Below are 6508 nucleotides of genomic sequence, written 5' to 3'. Positions count from 1 at the left end.
CCCAAATTTAACACCTCTGGCAGTAAAACAAGTGACAAGCAATTTTCTTAAAATAGCAAGTCTGAAAAAAATCGTGTTGGAATATTTGCATAGTTCCTTGACCAAAGACTGCCCTAAATAAATTGTCATTCATTAAAAAAAATGCAACGTGTTCATGTGGTTATGATTGTGCTTTATCACCCACAACCATAACCAGAAAAATCAATCCAGTCCAGCGACATGCCTCAACAGGATTACAAAACGAAAAGAAAATTATTAATACCCTATTGAGATATATGATGTCTACATATTCTTTATGATGATTTCTTTTTGTAACACCATCATGTATGAATTAGGATATATTGCTGAGAGCGTGTTGGAACATTACCAGCTGTGTGGACGGTTGTGTGCTTTATAAGCCCACTTAGTGTCATGTAAATCTGGCCTTACATGAAAGGTGAGGCCTTCTGCAGGATGTGAGGAGGAGTAGTAGGTGTAGTACAGTTACATGGATGATTAAATTTAGTTGATACCTATCATTGCATGGTACAACAGTTAATAACAGGAAAGAAAAATAATTCTAACCATCATAGTTCAGAATACGCTATGATAAATATACATTTCCCATACGCTGTATTAAACCAGTCAAAGTTGCAATAAAAATTATAGCATTCAAAAAAAATCATGCGGAGGGCTGTCTCAAATTTTTACTTTGATCCTTTCGCCACAGACAGATTAACACAGGAATAACAACCATTTGCTGCAAGAAAAAAAACAAAACAAAAAAACGCCATCCATGTGACTCCTCCATAACTCAGAAAACAGATTATAGATCAAATAACCTCCTCAAGATATGCTCATCTAATAACATACAATCTTCAAAAGCATAGCAGTACTTCAAGGTACAGCAGTGTACAAATTTCCTGTGCAAAATGCCTTTAAACAAGGACAGGGGAGAGTTATGCACTGACTTCTTCTCTTTAATAAAGGAAACTGCTATCATTTTATCAAGCACTTTGAATTGCCTTGTTGCTGAAAATGTGCTATATAAATAAAATTACCTTACCTTATCCAAATATGAAGCTTAAGAAAAAAAATATGCAAGACCTAATTATTACCAGTAAAGGACAAAAAAGGTTGAAATCTGAACAAAAACACAACAGCATGATTATTTTGCATTTGTCTATTTTACATGTAATTCATTTTGAGCAAGATTCCTTATGTTCACTGTCATGTTACCGCTCTCCCACAAAATACAAACTCAAAAGGTTTTGCTGTCCTTTCCGTTTAGTAGCATTCAATGACATGTTTATGTTAAACATTTGATCAAAAAAACGTACCATTGTAAATGTATGGAGCAAACATATTAGAGCAGGAATTTTGTATTTTTCTGAGTGTAGAGTAGAATTGTGTAACCTTAGTGAAGAATTTGTAAAGGTGTATCAGTAGTTTTGTATCTTCAAGGGGTAACGAAATATTTACAAGTATAAAGAGTGATGAAGAAATATTCACAAGTTATTTTTTTATGATGCAGATATATTGATTTGTTTTGGATCATTTATTTCAAAGATGTAGCGCCTTGATATTTTGGTATTCTGCACAGCCTGGTTCTATGGAGAGAGCATTAAGTGTCTGTCTCACAATAGGGAGGGTGGGTTCAGTGACTGTAGAATCGTGTGATCTTGTCTAATTGTCTCAAAGTATTTATCTATTTTTTTTTTTTTTATCATTCATCATCCCTCGATTAAAAAAAAAAAAGAGTGGTGACATAAATCCTAAAAAGACAGTGACTGCAGAGTCTTTGGTGGGAAAGTTAAAAATCCAGGTGGGGGCACAAACAAGAACAAAAACATCCAAAAAAAAAGGCTGAAAGACACTGACAGGATGAAGTCAAAGATATTCATTAAAAGTGAAAAGAACAACATGACACATTTTAAATTAAAAAGATAATACAAGCCTGTGTGGGTCAGTGCATTAACAGTCACACCTAAGATTTGTATTTGAACTGTAGAGAAGGCAGAGGAAACCTTCAGCAGCATCACAGACTGTCACTCGGATAATTCAGAACAAAGACTGAAATGTGGTAAAAAGAGCCAGTTTAATTATCTTTCTTCCTTGCTTTGACAGAGAGAAGGGCATCTAACCATCGTAAAGCATTGCCACCTAATCTCTAGTCTTTCTTCTCCACTTCTGTATTTTTTTTTCTAATCTTTCTGAGCACATTTCTTTCTGTCCTTTTTGTCTTGTAGTGCACCGTCAATACGGGTGCCATACTCGGCCAAAAGTAAAAGTACAAAGAGAAACTAGTTTTGAATTAAATCATTTTAAACTGTGTGCGCAACACTGGAAAGCCTTCTCTTTTAAATTATAGTTGCTAAACAAGCATTATTTTTCATGCAGAAAAAAACCCCCTTAAAAATATCATTCAGGGAGTCAGACTGTAAACCATATTATCAGGAATTTAAACTGAGAAGCCCAAAATGACTTGTAGAAAAGAAAAACTACTACATTAAAATATCACTTTCAATATATCCAGATTTTTACAATGAGTGAAACAAAAAACACCTGATTTAATGAAGGCCCTGTTCAGCTAAAGCAAATAATGCAGAACTGTTTAACAAATGCACAGACATCCTGCCACTGTGAAAAAAAAAAGTGAGAAAATGGAAAATGTTTGTTGCAAGGCAAATATCTTGGCACTTAAGAGCCTCTTCCACATCAGCCAATATTAGTGCACTGGTAAAGATAAGACCGAGCAAAGTAGTCCCATTACTAAACCTCGTAGGGAATAAAGCAGGTCCGCAATTTATTTTATTAATTGTTTGATGCTCTTTTTGTATTCTGATTTCTGTAAAAGTATACAGGTCAACCTTAGGGAACTTTTGCTGCCTTGTTAACTGTTGTTATGGAATATAATTTACCACTAAATCCTACAAATAGTTGTCAATATATAAAGCCCAGATACATTTATGAAGGCTCTTTTTAAACAAGCAAATTCAAGAAAACTGTTTATAGAATAAGTTGATATTAGAGACTGCTCAGAGAATTGGATGGCTACACTAATTGAGATTATAAATGAAAGTAGTTCAGGAGTCTAAACATGGTCCTCACATTTTAATTGACTCAAGGTTATGGTGAAAGCAAATCTTACGTTTGGTAAAGCAAAACTGTGAAGCCAGAGTCTACACTTGGATTGAAACAGGAACAGTATATGCTGAACAAATAATGCCACTGTAACTGACTTGGTGGAAAAAAAAACCTTCAAAGACGCCCTTATTCTGGGACTTTTGTGCACTTCTGAGGGGAATGAAGACTCAAGAGAAGGCAAAGGTATTGTCTGGATAGAAGTTATCAAGGTAAGAGAAAAACTGTCTGACAGCAGGGAGCTGGGCAGGGATGAGATTCTTTCTGAAAAGACTCTGAGCATTGTGGAACTGATGTCCTTATTGTCTGTAGCGCCTTCAGCTCCCATAACCCAGTTTCAGATAGTGGAAAGATTGAAAGTAAAATAATGGCTGGATGGATGGATGGATGGATGGATGGATGGATGGATGGATGGATGGACAGATGGACGGACGGACGGTTAAAAGACAATCAAGTTATTTTGCTAATCTTACTTTGGTTTCCAATTCATCACACATATAACAAGAAATACAACTCCAATGCATGTCTGCATTTTTATATGTTGTCGTTTTGAAAATAGTTTATTGACTTACTTTGAACTTTAACAAAGCAAATCTATACACACAAAGACACTGATAGATGTGCCTAGAAAATACAAACTTGACAACAGAAGCCTGAGCTTTGCCAGTGCCTGCTGAATGTATTTTTACTGTCTATGGCTCTAACCTGAAGATACTCAGAAGAATGAATCTCTGCATTAATTATGCACATTCTATGTAGCCTAATTATCAGAGTTTCAGCTGTTCTAACTAATGGGATAGTAAAAATAACCTCATCCTTCTCCATTTCTATTCCTCCAAGAACTTTGTATAAGCTCTACACAACTACAAAACAAACATACAAACAAAACAAAACAAAACAAAAAAACCCTCCTGCTTTAGTAATGCTTACAAAGAGCCTCACATATTATTACAGAGTAGTCTGTGTTGATGAGAAGCATTTTTCAATAGTCACAATTAAAAACTTTATGGCTTGGTGATGGTAGATAACATTTATAAATGATACATGTTATAAAGCATATCTGTTATATTTACTCAATTAGCATGTGGTGCACTCAGCAAGATTTTATTAATTCTTTTTTCACCGAAAGATGTAATGAAGTTCTTCCAATTTGGACTTTCAGTAATTAGCAACTCTAACTCAATGACTTGTGGGAATGTCTGGTAATGAGAAATCCTATACCATTAATATTGCATTGAACTCCTGGTTTATTAGCTAGGCAACATGTTTAGGTAAGTGTCCTTAGCCTTTCAGTAACTATCTGACTGTGCAATCTGGAAAATTACAACAGTATCTGAAAGCTGAGGAGTGCATTTCAAAGTAAACATTTGTTTGTCTAACCATATCTTTGTAAAGTGAACTATGGTTTCTTTGTGCACTGCTTGGTTGCTTGTCAGAAGCAGCAGAGAAATAAACATGTGCTCCACCCGGTGTATTGATGGGATGAAATGTTGCCCTGGAAAAAGACGTGCATCATAACAAAATAACTCTTTTTTCAGGTGTTCTGCATACATTCAGCAATTCTGGAGATAGTCAAACACTGTTTTTTGTTGGGTTTTTTTTTCAGCATTTGGTTGATGTTGTAATAAACCATATAGTTCCAAAGATCTATGTTTCATCATGCAGCCGGGATACTTGATGCGTCAGCATTTGTGGAAGGAGCTTGATACAAGGAAAAGTAAGCATAGCTTATGTAAAAATGTCTACATTCCTCAGCCAGAACTAAAGTGCATGAAATAAATTAATATTGAATCTCTCTAAATCAAAAAAGTAAGTGGAAGAAGCAATAGATACATAAATATCCAAATTTAAGACCTCGCTTCAATTAACATAAGACCTAGTATGGGAAAACTGGATCTATTTATGTATGTTTAAGGCCTTGCAAATGCCCTGGATCAGATTTTATATTCCTGCAAAAGGGGAAAAAAATCCCTTTCACAGGTTCTAACTGTACCTCTGTGTCAAACACAAACCAACATTAACCCATGACATGTGAGTGAATCTACTGAATCGCTGAACCTCTTGGTGAACCTGTGCGGCTTCTACCATCATCAGTGACATCACTCACTTATAACAACAGAAACCTCACGGGTTCCTTGACACACCCTTTGAAAGCTTCGTGAGGTGTTTCCAGTCCCTATATTTGATGCCTGATGGTCAACAAGGAAGTGGTAATTCTACCTGTCCTCTGCCTGTTTTTTTTTCCTTCAGATCAACATTTTCTTCCAAGTGAGAATTTCATTGAGGAAATACATCCAAAAAGTCTTTACATGGTTCACTAATGAGAATTTTTCCAGGATGTAAACCTAGACAAAATATGTAGGTTTAAATTATGATTGTGAAAAATATCATAGGCTATTATTTCCAGGAGTTTTACTTGTAGCTTTAACTTTGAAATGGTCAGTTGTGTACTAGCATGGAAGCCTTTAACTACTCCTGTTCTACTGGGAGCAGCTTCAGTCAGGGGCGGATCTAGAAAAATATTTATGGGGTGGCAAGAGGGGGGCAGGGATTTTTTCAGAGGTGTCAGTATATATAGACACACACAAAATCTTGTTTTAACTTGCATTGTTTCAAAATGAGCTTCATGTAGCACCGAGGCTTAAATACAATTTCTTAATGTAGTATAGTTAATTATTTTTTATGTCTTTCGTACTCTTGCTAATTGATATGCATTACTGGACTGGACAGAGCCTATTGGTCGATATGTGATTCATTGTGTCCAGAAAACCATTTTATCCCAATACAGGACAAGGAGAAATCTGTCACGAAAATATTAGTAGCGCCATTATTTGGTGTTAGATATATCTATTAAATACGACTTAAAATAAAGATTAGAAAACTGATGTTTGATCAATTCTCCATGATACAAATCTATAAACAGTTTAGTTTCTGTTAGTTCTGTCAAGATGCAAGAAGGGGCGAATTTCTATTTATATTGGTAAATCGTTTGACCCACATTGCTTCCTGTCTAAATTTAGGAAATAAATAAGAAAAATAATGAAACAAAAAATAAATAAAATCAACAATTATCAACCTACAAAATAAACTCTGTAAATAATACAAAAAAATAGAAATTTAAGAATAAAGTAACAAAATTCAAATGGATAAAGAAATAAAGAAAAAAATAGCTCCAACAACTTCTATTCTGCCTTTTTTCGCTCTGTATGACCCGTTGCCATGGCAACCGACAAACAGATCAACGAGCAGATAGAGCAGATATTACCAATCAGGGGAATCAATATAAAAAAAAAAAACATTATTTCCCACACAAAAAAGTAGCAAAAACACTAAAACAGAACATCCAGTCTGTTACATTATGTTGTCAGGCTTAATGTCTATATTG

Source organism: Poecilia formosa, unplaced genomic scaffold, assembly GCF_000485575.1.
Source record: "Poecilia formosa unplaced genomic scaffold, Poecilia_formosa-5.1.2 Scaffold215, whole genome shotgun sequence".
In the NCBI taxonomy this organism is placed as follows: Eukaryota; Metazoa; Chordata; class Actinopteri; order Cyprinodontiformes; family Poeciliidae; genus Poecilia; species Poecilia formosa.
Note: the sequence above shows the minus strand (reverse complement) of the source record.